Here is a 17,263-nt window from a genome sequence, read left to right as displayed (position 1 = left end):
TTCTAAAATAATGTTTTATTTAATTTTGTTAAAATTCTGATATATAGTTTCATTTCTTATTTACACTTTCAGATACATTCTACTTTGCAACTCAACCTTGAACTCTTACATAGCATAGTTGACATTTTCTGTTGTTATAGTGATGATGTTATAAGGGGTGGGACATTCTACACATCCACCGACAGAAGAAATAGGTCTATATTAGGTCACCAAAATGGCATTCAGGCAAACACCTAATCATTAACCCGGAATCAGCAAAACTCGCTTCAGCAATTTGCCGAATTCATTAAGGGCAATGAAATAGTTGCCCAAAGCACAATCTACAGGTACAGACCTTTGCCCTTTTCTCCACCATAGTGCAATCTTGAGTTGGTATATATAGTTAGGAGGGGTGTGGGGGTGAAGCCCCCCACTTGGGTGGGTTCGATTTAATTGTACATTGGTCCATTTTGCTTTGGGCAACTATTTTGCTGCCCTTAGTCAATTCAGCAAATTGCTGATGCAATATTTGCTGATTACGGGTCAATGATTAGTTGTTCATCGGAATGTCATTTCGGAGAATTAATATAGACCTGAAGAAGCGCACCTGAGAAATTTGGCATTTTCTAGCATTGCACCATTGTTTCTTCAAAGATTAACATTTCTTTTCTGAAATGTAATGTGGTCAGAGTTGGTTGACTGTCGAAAATTTGCATGCAACTGCCACATTATGAAGATCATATTTTTAACATTATTGCATTACATTTAATACAAATGAGATAGATGCCTTTCTGCCATGGTAAAACAAACATAGTAAACATAGTAAAAGATGTGCACTGTGTTTTGACAAGTTATTGACTACTCATGCTGTGACATAAATATCAGAAAGCTGTATGCAAAATAATAATTTATTATAAATGGATTCTGAGCAGAAGTAAATGTCTCTTAAGCAGGCAAATTGACATATTGTAATTATTTTATATTAATGTGCTGTTTTTCATTAGACATGAAAGTTGACTACTTCCAAAATATATTTTAAGTCAGAATGTTTATTCCTTAATTAAAATAAATATGAGTGAGTCCATCATGTTTATAAGTGAAATAATGAGGATAGTTTGTGATAGTATAGCTCATTATGCTGTCAGAAGACTTCTTGAAGAAATAGATGCATAACCAAGACAAATTTTTATTATTTTTATCATTTCTTTAGAAACATAATAAATATTGTAAATCAACTGATATGAAGTGATTCATATAATAACACAACATGCAAAAGTCTCCCCATCTCTCTGTAGCATAATGTAGGATCTTTAGCCAAACATCTCTAACACCAGCAATATTCACCTTCACTCTTGTACTGCAAAGGTTATTATAATCTGTTCCTTCCAATAAAATAACACCAAGTAACAATGGAATCTGCTGCTTCCAATAAAATAACGTGATCGCTAGATACTAAAAAATCCTGACAATGCCCCTTACCTAAAAAGACATCTTGCTTATTGGCAGGTATTCCTTAAAGACTTTAACAACTTTGGTATTTGCAACACAAATAGCATTCTTTATAAAGACTTGGAATCCAGAAAAAGATGTGAATAAGCAGCATTCAGCTTTCCTGTTGTCATGTTAATTTACTCTATAACTAGACTTGACACATTTCTATAATGACTAGTACATGAGAGAAACCAATATAAAATAATATATATATATATATATATATATATATATATATATATATATATATATATATATACATGTATAGATAGATATATATGGCTCTCCTTTACAATCCAGAAAAACTGAAAAATCTCAAAAGTGCATAAACACGAATTCGAATATCTCATATCCACGCTTATGCAGTGCAGCAACGGGACAGGAAGTGTTTGGCCGGGATGTTTTACGGAAGTGAAGGTAAGTGAGTGTATATGAGTTTTATTGTAAGTTGTGCATGTGGGTTAGGGTAAGGAGGTGACAGTATGAGTGTGAGTGTTGGATGTGTTTGTGTATGTGTGATGTGTGTGTGTGTGTGTGTGTGTGTGTGTGTGTGTGTGTGTGTGTGTGTGTGTGTGTGTGTGTGAGGGAGTGTGGAATGTCTGTGTGTCAGTAATGCATTTCTTAACTGTTAGTGCGATCTCGAAGTTGGTATATATAAGTAGGGGGTGTGAGGGGTGCAGGGGGGCTTGCCCCCCTGCATAGATGTAGTGTAGGATTGTATAGTTTGTATGTTGTGGGTTGAATGGTGTACATGTTGTGTGGTGTATGGTTTGTGAATGTTCGGGATTTTATTTTTCATGTTTGTGTGTTTCGAGATTGTGGGCTGTTCGACTTATAGTTTCGAGATACTGAAATTCGAGCTTTCAGTATTTCGAGATTATAAAGGGGAACTATATATATATATATATATATATATATATATATATATATATATATGTATGGGCCTACTTTCACCCATCTAAAGCTCACTTTTGCGAATTGCAAGTGAGCAAATCCATTTCAATGAAAGTGCATTTAACTCATTATATCAGAGTGACAATTCCAGGTGTATCTGCAGTTATCTCCTACTGATGCCTCTAGGCATCCAATATTGTTTGTCCATATTTGCATCAATAATTCTTAAACCATGCTATGTACAAGGTTTCAAAAGATTTCTAGTTAAACCTTACATAATGGCAAAGTCTATTGCATTAATATTTGACCTCTGCCTAGTGCAATTAAGGAGATATTAACTGTTATTTTTATTATATTAATTTATATAAATATCATTTTTCACATTTTTCTAAATATCTGAACAACCAGGTAACACAGACAGAACCTTTAGCCTCATATGAAAGCTATCAGCTAGATGAATACAATGCTGCTGACAGTATATGTGAAACTTGAGTGGTTGCTGAGATATTGCAAGTTGATTACAAAATATTACAAACATAATAGTTACTGTGTTTAGTGTGACTTATAAAGTTCAGTTTAAGATCTAGAACCTAAAGAATACTACCACTATAAAAATAGTTTTGTTCTGAAGGGTTTGCCATTTATACTTCTTTCATAACCCCTGTCATTCCAGACATATGAACATGTGTTTGAAATGTGAGGACATAATTTGATTCTGTCAAAAGTCTTAGGCTCCACACATTGGAAGTTACAATGGAAATTTCCTGAGCTCCATTGGAGTGAATGAGCTAAGCAAAAATGCACTTTCATGAAGTACACTTCACCGATCCAAAAAAGCAGTAATAAAACACACTACACATATTTTTGCACCCACACCCCCACTACTTAAATATACCAACTCTGAGATCAAACTACAGTGGCAAAATGGTATATTCCCTTATCTTGCTGTACCATGCTTCTGTGAAGTGAAATTCATGTGGACATTTGTGAAAAATGAATCCTCCTGTAAACCAGGCAGAAGAGGAGTAAATTTATTCCACTAGTCAGGGAATATCGAAAAGCAAGTGTGAGATTCAAACTGCTGTATCCATCTATCTTCAGAATACTTTTTTTCCTTAAGTGACAAATCATTTTTTTTATGCAGAACATGCTAAGCAGTAAAAACAAAAGTTTGTCCAACAAAAAAGTGAGCTGTAAAACAAAAGGAGATTCTGCTTCTTGTTCTTCTGATAATACAGACCACAGAAAGACAGTGCCAGTGAAACCTTTTTCCAGTGTTTCAACAGAAAATGGTTGAGAAATTGAAAATAGCACAAGAGTTGACTACAAGAACCAAGAGTACAAGGAAGCAAAGACTGAATGTGGGAAATGTAGATAAACAGGAATAAAACTACAGCTCCAAAAGTGACAAATAAATATGGGATTATAAATGATTTATTATATTTTTGAAACATGAAAGAACAAAAAAATCTGGAAACATTGGACTTTTTTGACTTTGTTAAACTTGTAGGGGACTCTAAAGCATATGCCCTTAATGTCATTAATGTTTTTAGGAACACTTAGGAGAGGGGATGGGGAAAGGAAAAAGTTAACTGCAAGTAAAACAAACTTTTTGTTCCTAACAGTAATATTTGTATAGTGCATGATATCTGCATGCTATAAAGTAAAGTTTTCTCAGTTATTTTCAAGTGTAAAGGGGATATCAAAGTAATCAGGTGTCCCTATTTTTTCCTTCTTTTCTCTTTCTCCTTGTTCAATTTAAGAAATGTATGCACTGCATTGTAAAACAAAAGAAGAAAAGTGTGTTCAAAAGAGTATAATACAAGAAAAAGTGTGTGCTTTTTCTCATTCTTGGGTAGGGGAATGATTGGATTAAGTCTCTTGGCTTTATATAGTAACACATTGTAAGAGAAGACAAATAAATAAAAAAGAACACTGAATATAATAAAGTTCTCCTCTAGCAAATAAATAAATACATACTTGCAGACGTACCCCTCTATCTGGTTCTCATGTCTCCATGGAGACAATCTAAAAAAGAGCAATAAAAACCTAATACTTATTCTTTTAATGGCTTTCTTTCACTGGTTAGGAGATAATGTTTTCTGAAAGTATCCAAGTGTTTTCTCATTCTGGGAAAGGAATAAAGATAAGACAAAACCAGACAGCACTTAGTAGAAGCACAGGCTGTACCATGTTTCTTAGCATAAATAACCTTCCTTTTAGGTTAACACAAGTCCATGAGTGTAGCTGTCAGTTTGGGACAATTGTTTCTATTAGGAAGGTAAAACTTCAATATTTGAAGGTGTATATAGTGTTGTGTGTTAATATTAAGTTAATAAGTTTTGAGTACATTGGGGATGAATTTGTTTTGTTTTTTGTTTTGAGGGCATTCAATAAAACAAAATCTAGGCTCAATTGGATATGACAAGAAACAAGTGTATGAAAGGTCAACCTGCCAAACATTAGTGCATGCATGTAACACAAAATCTAGAACTAGATACTTAAGAAAAAACTATTACAAATAAAGGGTGGGAATAATAGCTTTTTAACATAATGTGTCTTTCAATATTATCTTTAAATGTTAATGATCTCACAGGTAAATACAAAAAGAAAGAATTGTGAACTATATTAAAAATGAATAGTCGAAATAGTTATTCTACAGGAGATACATTTGCAAAGAACTGAACATGTAAACTTGATAAAGAAAGGTTTTCAGGATGGTTATAATACCTGGGACAAAGAAAAAGAGTACTTATATTAATTGCAGCAGGAGGTCCAATAGTGATAGAAGAGGATAAAAAAAAGTTAATGTTTGTCTTTCAGGTTTTCCCGGTAAAGGGTCGCCACAGTGGAACTCCGGTCCGCTAATGATTGGCAGTAGATTTTTACGAAACTCTGAGGTACCAGCTCAATGCCCAACCTTCAGCGAAGGCATGCCCATTTATGCATGCATGTCTTTCGAACACTACCCAACCACGGGGAGGACATGCAGACTCCACACAGAAGGCACTCCCAAGCCCAGCTGAGAATCGAATGGGAGAACCTCTTGCTGTGAGGTAACAATGCTACTGCCGTACCACTGCGGCATCCAGGATAAAAAAAAAAAAGTTAATAATGGTAGATATTTATAGTACTGAGGGGCTACTGGCAAGGGAGGAGGATTACAATGCATGTATTTATATTCCACCTAAAACTGCTATAATGGAACTTAAGAAAATTCTGGGAGAAATAATCAGTTTTCAGCAGGGAATATTACCTATAGGTGGGGACTGGAATTTGAATTGCAACAGGAAAGATGTGTCTGGGGGGCCCATAGCAGAACATATAACAAAGGAGGGTAGATTTTTGAAGAAATTTATGAAAATATTTGGCATGGAAGATGTGAATTCAGTAGTAGGAGTTTGTAGTGAATTTTATTTATTTATTTATTTACATCTGTTGAAAGTGAGAGTCTGACTGGACACAGGTCCATTTTCAGCTGAGACCCAGGGAGAAAAGCTCCACATTAAGTATTACTTACATTATACAGTTAAAAATCATAGCATTTAAAATATAGACATTAGTCCAGCTGAGGACGTAAGACAAGAATAAAACATAGATGTAAAACAGCTGTAGAACATAGTACAATTTTAAAATATGGTGACATATACTAAACATGGTTACAAATGTAGTTGAGATTCATCAGTGAACAATTGATACAATCTGTTTTTGAGGTACATAACAGCCATTAGCAGTTGTTGCTACAAGAAGTTAGTACTATGTAGTACGTAGCTGGGAACATGAGTAGCCGAGCTTGCTAAGAGTAGGTTATTGATAGGGGGCCGAGAGAGGTAATGGGTGGGTGGAGTGGATGGTATTAGAAGGGGGGTTGCAAGGGCATATCTGGCAAGTTTTTAAGTGTGATTTTAGTAAGGATTTGAAGTGGGTGCAAGAAGTTACAGAGGTAATTGAGGATGTCCAAATAATGTTCTTTGCTATGCCTCAGACTCACCAAACAGCCGAAAAATAAGTACAATGAAAGAAAAGGTGAGACTCCGCTGGATGTTCCACTGCTTTATTAAAATTTATTAAATATCAGGAAGTGTTTTTAGTATGTGATCTGATGAAGGGTCTTAACCCGAAAGCGCTTGTCAGTGGATATTCATTTTGTTGGAGTTTCTTACCAGTTTTGGATACAACTTTTTGTGTATTTTAATAAAGCAGTGGAACATCCGGCGGAGTCTCACCTTTTCTTTCATTGTAGGTAATTGAGGATGGGATGGAGTTCCAGAGTTTGGCTATAGTGCAGGAGAATAATGCTTCTCCAGCAGAGTTATTGGCTCTTGTGACCTGTAGGAGGTTTTTGTGGCTGGATCTAAGTGGTCTTGTGGTTATGTAGAGTTGGAGTAGAGTCTAGAGAAATAGGACTTTTAGTGGTTGGTTTATTAGTTTGTGGGCAAATGCAAGTTGGTACCATTGAAGGAGGTGAGGGAGCTCTAGCCAGCCCAGTTCTGCTAGTGAGAGACAGTGGTGAGTATGGTAGGAAGCCCCTATGGCAAATTTGGTGATTTTGTTGTAGCAGGTTTCGAGCTTATTTAGGTCACACTGTCTAAGGTTAGTAAATATTGGAGAAGCGTAGAGTAGGGTAGAGATAAGATAAGAATTTGCTACCAAAATTGTAGCTGCTTTGGTAAGTAGTTACTGATTTCTATATAATGCTCCAAGTTTTTTGTGCACTTTTTTAATGGTCATGGAAATATGAATGTCAAAGTTCAGTTTATTTTCTTTTTCTACTCCTAGTAATTTGGTATGTTTTGTAGGATGGATGGTGGTGTTGTCTTTTGCTATGATGTTAAAGTGAGAGCTGTCTAGGGTAAGTTTGGTGGGATGGAAGATTAGTAATTTTGTTTTGTTCGGGTTGAGTATTAGTTGGGCATCGGATAACCAAGTTTCAATAGAGGAAAATGCTTCCTGTGTGACTTTTTGCAGTTTGGGTAGGGAGTGGGTTGTGCAGATGATGGTTGAGTCATCTGCGTATTTTATGAGTGTGCCATGTGTTGTGGCTGAGGCTAGATTATTGGTGAAAATAGAGAAGAGTAGGGGTCCCAGGGTGGACCCTTGGGGAACCCCAATGGAGACTGGTAGTTGGGGGATAGGTTGTCCTGCCAACCAACTGCTTGTTGGCGGTCAGATAGGTAACTCTGAAACCACTTGATGACTGGTTGAGAGAAGGATAAGTTACTGAGAAGAGAGATGAGCTGTTTGTGTGGGACCATGTCGAAAGCTTTAGAGAGGTCTAGGAAGGTAGCTGAGGAGAGATAACCTGCATTTTTATTTTGTAGGGTAGTGTTAGAGAAAGAGAGTAAGGCGGTGGTGCTATGGTTAGGTCAGAATCCTTGTTGTGTGCTGGAGAGGAGGTTGTTTGCAAGGAGGTGATTTGAGACTTGAGAATGAATGCATCTCTCTAGTATTTTGGAGAGTGGAGAGAGAATAGCTATGGGGTGGTAATTGGTTAGATCTGTGGAGGGGCCTCCTTTGTGTAGGGGAATTATGTGTGAGACTTTCCACAGTGTGGGAACATAACTTTCTGACAGAGATCTGTCAATCAAGAGTGATACTGGGTGGGCTAGAGCATCAGCTGCAAGTTGAAGGTATTCACTTGGGAGGGTGTCTGCTGCTAATCTGGTGGTTTTAAGTTTTGATATATATCCAATAACTATTTCAGATCAAGTTGCAATAATAACTAAAATACAAATGCAGATAGTGAAACAAAAATGAGACACTGATGCTTTCCCACCTATCTGTTGAAATCACAGGAATTTAAGGAATGGGTAGTGGAAATTATTCAGGAGTTATTAGAGAAGACAGAAATTTCTTCTGAAAATATAACCAGAGAGTGGGATAAAAATTAAAGTGGAGTTTAAAAATAGGGTGGAAATAAAAGAAAGAGAGATATGGTTAATAAGCAACAATAATTATTTAGAGGGACTGACAAATACTAAACTATTGTAGAATAGGGGGACTCTCACAGAAAAAGAAGAAAAGCAATTGCAGAGTGCTAAGCAGAAAATAAAGGATTACCTCAGTATTGTGCATGAGTTTTGAAAACTTGCTGTTACGAAACTGTTTTTGATAATAATGCCAGAGCACAAAAAATTTTAGTGCAAGAACTCAGGCAATATAAAGTAGAAATGGTGGTCACCAAGCTTACTGAGCTTCCCTGTTATAGAAAGATAACAAGAGAGCCAGTAGAAGTACTAGAAATATTTTGAATCTTTTATCAATGCCTATATAAAGCAGAGATATATGGAGATCAAGAAAGGTACAAATGGAAATGTTTATGGAAGAATTAAACATGCTAAGGTTAGAGGTAGATGATGATGTATGACCAATCAGCAGGAAAGTCCCTAGGAATAGATGGTATTCCTGTGGAAGTTTGGAAGCTAGGAGAGAAAAAACTGATAAAGATCTGGAAAGTTTTGTTTAGCAGTATTTTAAGAGTAGGAGAAGTACCGACCTCCTGGAAGAAAGTGGTGGCGGCTGTAATACATAAAGAGAGTAAATACCCATTATATCCAGTTTCATACAGGCCCATTATAATATTAAACCAAGTGTTTATGTCTAGAATGGCTAAAAGAATGGCAAAGGTGATGCCAAAATTGATAGACATGGATCAATGTGGTTTTATAGAGAGGAGGCAAATATTTGACATTAACAGAACATTGATGATCCAGAGGTAAGCTGAATGTAAGAAAATATCACTGTTGTGGTTGGGTCTTGATACAGAGAAAGCATTTGTGAGAGTAAGTTGGGAGTTTATGAGCAGGACAATGGAAGCATTTGCATTCCATGATAAAATTATAAGGCTGATTAGGAGGATATATGAGGAATTGGAGGTGAAAATTAAAGTAGGTGGGTTCCTCTCTGATAATTTCTGTTTGAGCAGAGGAACCATGAAATGGTGTCCTCTTTCCCCTTTGTTATTTGCACTATATTTAAAACCATTGTCAAACAAAATAAGAGACTCAGAAATTCAAGGATATAATTTTATTTATTTATTTATTTATTTTACATTTGTTGACCGGGCTAGTCTAGCTGGACATGTATCCGTTTTCAGTAGAGGCCCGGGGAGAAAAGCTCCAGTACATGCAATTGATATGGTAGTTAAGAAAAGCTGGCTGTATTTGCAGATTATATTATTTTGTACTTGATAAAACCAGAAAAGGACGTTTCAGAGTTGTGGAACATTTTGAGGAAGTTAAGTTTCAAATATTTTCAAGATACAAAATGAATGAAGCTAAAACAAAGGCAGTAGCTGTAAATTATGTATACATACATTATTTTTTAGCAATATCCATATTTATAGGGACATGATAAAATGAAGTCCTTATGAGTATGGGTTGAAAAGGATTCTGTTGTGGCAACTAAGGATATGTGGGAAGAGATTAAACAAAACAAATATACAAAAACTGTGAAATTGGAAGCGCTGTTATATGGATATGGATAGCAAGATACAAGCAGTTAAATGTTTTTATTCCCTTTAGTTTTATAGACAATCAGGCATATTTTTATAAACCAGAGGAGAAGTTGTAGATAGCAATTAATAAAGAACTGAAGGATTTTATCTAGGAGGGGAGATAGCAAGAGTCAAGTGGGATAAGCTGATCTTCCCACTGAACAAAAATGTTTGTGCTTACCCAATTTGAAGGGGTATTTCAGAGCCACACATAGCTAAGGCTCCTATATGTAGCACAAGCAGAAACCTATAATTCAAAGTCAAAAGGGATGCTGATGAAACAGACAGAAGCTCAAGAAACAAGGAGAGACTGGGATTTTGGATGCAGATCCTTAAGGAGAATAACAATAACCATGCAGAATATTATATTTACAAAACAGCAAAAAGTATTCTAAGAACTAAGCCAACATGAGAAAGGAAAAAGGAGATTTTGCCAAAAGGGATGACTGCAATTAGGGATGCAGACAAAAGGGGCTGGAATTTATTGGAGTAAATTAGTAAAAGAACCAAGGTATTGGGAGCAAATAATTAGAAAGGGAAAGGTAATAGAATGGGAAGAGGCCAATAATTTATTTGGAATGCAGGATAGAGATTGCCTTCCCTGTCAAGGATTGATATAAGTGTATAGGCAAAGAGAAAGAAATAGTGGGATCCTAAGCAAAAGACCAGCACTGGTATAGTTTTTAGTAGAATCTAGAACAGAAGCTGCTGTTACAAAAATGAATAATTAGTACAGCATACAAATATTGCATGATAACTGTCAGAATCAATGAGAGAAAGCTAGAAAGGATTGTGAAGAGATATTGGATAAGCAATTCACAAAAAAACAATGGGGGATATATGTATATCTCCCAAATATGCAACAATGTCTAGAAGATTTAGGATCTTTGCTTAGAAGTGTATACACAAATATTTTATACCCCAAGTAGACTCCAAAGAATTTTTCCTCACATAGACAGCAACTGTTGGAGGTGTGATGGGATGGGAAAGAAAGAGGTAATGGGGAACATATTTTCTGGGAGTGTAATGAGCTGGCAGACTTTAAAGATTACCTGCAAACTGCTCCATCAGAAATACTGACCGAGCAAATTGGTGTAACTAAGGATTTTTTGAGCTATGATACAGAATCAGAATTGTCTAGACATATTAAGGCCTTGCTGAGTCGAATTATGGTGTCTGTCAGAAAAGCAATTACTAGAAAAGAGAAATCAAAGTCTAAACCAACTTTACTAGAAGTAGTGAATATAGTAACAGAGATAAAAGGACTAGAATTGGGATCTTTAGAAAAGGGTAGGAGCAAATTACATAGGAAAAAATGGGAATTGTGGGAAGAATACATGCAGAGGAGGTACAGGGTTTAAAAGAAGACAGGATTTGAATGAGTTATGTAATGTTTGACTGACAATGACTGGCTAGATTATAAGTGATTTGCAATATTTGCAACCAAAATTATGTCAGCATGGTTTGTTTTCATTTATATAAATGTATGATTGCCTGTTCCATACATGATAATTTAATAAAGATGCTTCTTGTTTAAAAAACAACATTAACAAGGTTAACAGTAAATCATGTGCATACACTTCATAATTGTCTTTTATTTATAGTGATTAATGTTATATAATTTTGATCATAGATGGCCATACAAACAGCATTTGGAGATAAAATGAATAGTGATAGTGGAAAGGGACTGCAGTCTTACTTCCAACTGTTTACACCTAATTTTATAACTATACATGTTTATGTATAATATAAGGTGGAATAGAATAATGCCAATATAATGTTATAAAGACTGTTTCTTAGTAGCATTAAACTAAATTGTCCATCTTTTTTGCAGAATGCTTTATATGCATCAACTGAACAAAAAAGCTATGTCAGAACTCATTTGGTGTTTACTTCTTTGAATAATTATAAAAAAATCCCTGCAAAATGTGATTGGCTGTATTCATACTTCTACCTATAATAAACCAATGTTGATTAAGATAAGTATTAGTCGATAAGCATTGTAATATATAGTTGATGATTCTTTTGGCACAAAGTTTATAATCTGAAATAAACTCAGTACATGGCAAGCGGCTTCCACACACACACAAGTCCATTTTAATTCCATTGAAAACTTGGTAAAACACTTTAAAAGATACCACAAAATAAAATCTAAGCAGTTCTGAAGATGTTAAATTAACAGACAAAAAGTTCAACCATTTAGCTTTTATTTTGTGGCATTTTTTAAAGTGTGTTAACAAGTTTACATAGCATACTACGTATTATGATCTGGCCTAGAGCTTTGACACAGTCCCCCACACAGGTATCATTGAGAAACTCTCCCTGATGGGGATTAACCCTAATGTCACTAAATGGGTAAGTAATTGGCTCACTGACAGAACACATACTGTGAAAGTTGTTGAATCATCCTGTAGAAGTAGAGCTGTCACCATTGGTGTACCCTAGAGATCTGTCCTTGTCCCTTTACTGTTTGGACTCTACTTCTCGACAGTTCAGGCTAAAGTATATGGCCTTTGGCTTAACAAGTTTGCTGATTCTTGCATATTGGGTGCAATCACTGAGTCCATCAATGACAATAACATACTACATGAGGAGCTAACACAGACAAATGATTGGTGACAAAGCCACAAGATCTACAAATAAATTAAAAAATGTGTATTTATGCTATCCATCTGAAAAGTGGAATTCCATGCTAATTACATCACTGACAACAGTCTTACTATGCTGAAAACCAGTAAAGCAAGCACTGGGAACTCATGTAGATAGCAATCTGAACTTTGATCACCAAGTGTCCTCACTAGTGTTGAAAGCCTATGTTGTGCACATCATAAGTCACACCATCATATTCAGATCATAGGATCGTATAACAGCACTGTACCTGAACCTCATCAGAACACTAATAGAGTATAATGCTCTCTTTTGCATGTACCTTACCAGACACATGCAGCAGCTGGAGAGACCATAGGCCTTTCTCATCAAGAAAACACAGGGCTTACAAACCATGCCATGATGTATATGGATAGACTGAAAGTCATGTCACTGTAATCTGTATCATATAGGATGATGTAAACTTATCTTGGCCTCCAGGCCAGTCTCTGACCCTGCCCTGGTGGGAATAGTGCATATCTACAAATCCGATACAGCTGGTGACATCAGCAGTGTCTGTTGAGGAGAATATGGTAATAACAGTGTTCCACATGCCAGTGTATAAGGTTGTCTCAGTACTTTATGCAAGCACCATTGCACAAGTCTGACTTTTACAAGAATGCAGATCAACTTATACTGGATGATATCAGCAGGCCACACTGGAAAGAAAATGTTGGGAGGCATGCATGCAATGGATGTGTATGCATGTGCAAGTATCAAAACACTGTCAATCCATGGCCTTGGAGCAGCAACTGTAGGATACACGCTTCTGCTCTTCTGTCTAGACACACACACACACACACACACACACACACACACACACACACACACACACACACACACACACACACACACACACACACATAGTTGACTGCATTAAAAACAGAATCTCTACATAAGTGCACAGACTATAGAACTCAGTACTTTATGAAAGTGCCATGAAACAAGTCTGATTTTTATGAAACTGCAGGTCAAGTTATAGTGGATGACATCGGCAGGCCATGTTGGAGAGATGTTAGGAGGTCTGCATATGTTCATAGCTTTATATGTTCATAGGAGGTTACTAGCATAATGACCCCAGGGTGTTTACAAGCCAAGCTGTGTAAAAACACAAGTACCCTTATAGTTAGATGGTTGTTGTTAGCAAAGCAATTTTATGAACAGCACTGACTGGCCCTGTCCATGAGGGACATAACCCTAAGGGTAAATTTACAAACACCCATCCAGTTGTCAAGGTTGCACTTGAATAGGTTTCTTGAAGAGCACTGCTTCACATGAAGGGGGAGCATATTATGAGGAGTGTCAATCACTGGGAGATATATCTGTCTCCCTGGCATGTTCTGTTTATGTTACAGGCTAGGTTGAGATCCCTGGAGCAAGCTATTCTTGTCCCATTTGATTTGCAGATGTCCAGCATTTCCAGTAGAGCAGGGTTTGAGAGTGCTCTGTTTTTAAGTTCATAGGTTCATGCCATGTTTTGGATGCCCTGGATTCTCCTGGTTACAAACCTCTGTGTTTTCTCCTGTTGTTGCAGGTGTCTGGTGAGGTACAGAGAGAAGGGAGCATTGTACCTATTTAGTGGCCTGATAAGGGAAGAGTACACCAGAGCTATGACCTCACTGGTCTTGGATGTGATAGCCTTATTTATGAGGTGTGCAATGTAAAATGTGTTTTCCACCACTATGGACACATAGTGATTGAAGTGTACATTGCTATCAACATTTGTTCCCAAGTCTCACTGCACTGTGTTTGAGCTTAGGGAGTGCTATGCATATCATAATTAGCAGGGGTACTTAATTGCCAAATGGGACAATGAGGCACTGTTTGTTTAGGGTTCAGTCTGTGAGTTTGGCACCAATCATTTGTCTGTGTCAGTCCATTCTGTAATATCTTACCATCATTGGGGATTTCTATATGACTGATACCAGTTAACATACACCTGCAAACTTGGTAAACCACAGGTCATCTACCTTTGCCTGGGCTTCAGAGAAATAGTTTATTTTATTTGTTTATTTATATATTTACCTTTTGTTAACCAGGTTGGTCCCCTGGACTGGTGGCCTATTTTTGGTGGAGACCTGAGGAAAAAGGCTCCACAAAAATAAACAAATTATACAAGGCATTAATGAGAATTTATACACATATCTATATACATTCATGCCATATATAAAATATAAGTACAAAACAAAAAAAATTCATACAGTAATGCTAATTAACAGATCAGATTTATAACATGTCATCAGAGAGAAGCTGTTTACATGTTATTAATGATTAAATAAGTTGGTAGAGAGGAAGATAAAGTATTAAGTAGAGGGGTCAAAGTAGAAGGGTGGGACATACAATTTATGAAAATCAGGGGAGTAAAGAGAATAAAATTATGCAATTGTGAAAGGGGGGTGGGAAGTAGTGTAGTAAGGGGAAGAGAAAAGAAAAGCTTTAGGTAGAGCATGGCACAGTGGTACAGCTGAGGTACTGCAGTGCTGGTAAATCAGAGACATATTTGAGTCAGGAAAGGTCAATTGTTATACTAACAATTGGGAATGAAAAGGTTAGGTAGTGTGGTGACAGATGCAACAAGGAGCATTAACAAGGTAGGTCTTCAATTCTCTTTCAAAAAGAAAGGAAGATTGGATAGACCATATATTTGTAGGGAGTTTGTCCAAATTTGAGATATAGACCACTTATAAAGTAATTTGCGAATAGTTTTCTTAGGCATGTAGGTGTCAAGTAGTTGTTAGCCAGTGCTACAGAGAGCTTGGGAAGGTTTGTATAAGGATAGAAGGGTAGACAGGGAGGGACAGTCTGCAGGTTTGTAAAGTAGGGAATGTGTTAGCTGAAGCTGAGAAACCTGTAGTAGTTGAGGGAATTCAAGCCACTGTAGTTGTTTAAGGGCAAGGCAGTGATGGAATTTTAGTTACAGACAAATCTGACTGTCTGATTGCATTATTTTTTGAGTGTGGTTAGCAGATTTGCTTGGAGGTGGACAAATTCAGGGTAAGCATAGAGTAGGCAAGGGAGAAGGTGGGCTTGGGCTAGCGAAGACCTTAAGGTGATGGACAAAAATGTTTTGCTTCTATACAAGAGACAGAGTTTTTGATTGGTCTTTTTGATGGATTGTTAGATATGAAGGTCAAACTTCAGTTGATCTTCAATTGTGATTCCTAGAAGTTTGGTATGAGAGTCGGCATAAATAATAGTGTTATCTAGGAAAGATTTGAAGATGGACATAGATTTTGGAAGGAAAAGAAGAAGCATAGATTTCCTTGGTTATTGATTAGCTAGTGTTCAGTGGTGTTAAAAGAAGTCGGAGTGAGGAAAAGAAGGTTGCTAGGGTTGTCACAGAGGGTAATAAGAGTAGAATCATTGGCTTACTGGATCAGGGTTGAGGTGCAGCAGGCAGTGCATAGAGTGTTAGTAAAAATGTTAAATAGAAGGGGCCTAGAATGGATCCTTGGAGTACACCTGTATGGATAGGTAAGAAAGGAGAGGAGGAGGTCTGCCATCAAAGAGATTGCTCTCTGTTATTAAGGTAACTAGACAACCAGAGAGTAGTGGATGCAGAGAGGTTAAGTTCAGTAAGTTTAGTAATAAGCTTAGGGTGGAAGATTGTGTTAAATGCCTTGAAGAGGTCAAGGAATAGGCATGACACAAGTTTATTGCTATCTCTTGCCTCTGCTATAGTCTGGGTGATGTATAGAAGGGCTGTGGATGTGCTGTGGTGGGGCCTAAATCCATGCTGAGAGGAACTGAGGAGATTTTTCCTGGAGAAGATATTTAAGAAGTTGTTTGTAAATGCATTTTTCTAGGATTTTAGAGAGGTGAGAGGATAGCTATAGATTGGAAATTGGAGGGGTTGGTGGAGTTGCCTCCTTAATGAAGTGGAATTGTAGAGAAGGATTTCCAGATTTCTGAGACTGAGGATTCTTTGATAGAAAGGTTGACAAGAATTGAAATTGGATAAGCTGTAGTATTTGCTGCAAGTTTGAGAAATTGGGGGAGTAGTTGTCGAAGGAAGAGAGCAAGACTTAATTTTCAGCAGAAGAGATTTTATATAAGCAGTGGAAACAGGTTTCAGGGAGAAGGTTGGGTGGTGGCAGGTGGTGGAGGGGGTGGGGGCTTGTGATTGGTTGGTGTTAGGAGGGGTTAGTTTGCAGATAGAGTCTATAAAGTAATTGTTTATAAGGGTAGCTGTTTCAAGAGGTATTTTATTGGGGAAGGGGTTGAAGGTACAGGGTTTCCATGGATGGAGAATGTTGTTCATGGTGTACCAAAATTTTTTTGATCTGAGGTATATTGAGCTTCTAGACAGAACATTTCCTTGTCTCAGACAATACGTTTTTTGGCAAGGTTTCTTAGTTATTTTAATTTAAGGAGGAGAGAAGAAGATTTTGACTTTGTCCATTGTTTCCAGGTAGAGTCTCTGAGTTTCATGGTGGAATGAATATCTTTGCAGAGCCAGGGTGTGGGATTAGAATTGATCCTAATTTTCCTGATTGGTGCTAGGGAGTTTAGTATGTTTAGGAAAGTATCGGTAAGCTCAAGAAAAGCATCATTTAGTGGCAGGTTGAACAGGTGAGACCAGTTTACAAGAGAGAGTTGACAGTTGAAAGTTTCAGTGTTGAAGTTAGATAGGTTTTGTCAATCTCTATAAATGTGGACTTTAGAGATATGAAAAGGTACTCTTAGCACAGAGATAGGGAGGTAATCACATAAGCAGTCTCGTAAGGTTTTGGGATTATGGTACTGATTTAAATTGGG

Source organism: Protopterus annectens, chromosome 1.part2 (genome assembly GCF_019279795.1).
Source record: "Protopterus annectens isolate FY-2018-M chromosome 1.part2, PAN1.0, whole genome shotgun sequence".
NCBI lineage: Eukaryota > Metazoa > Chordata > Ceratodontiformes > Protopteridae > Protopterus > Protopterus annectens.
Note: the sequence above shows the minus strand (reverse complement) of the source record.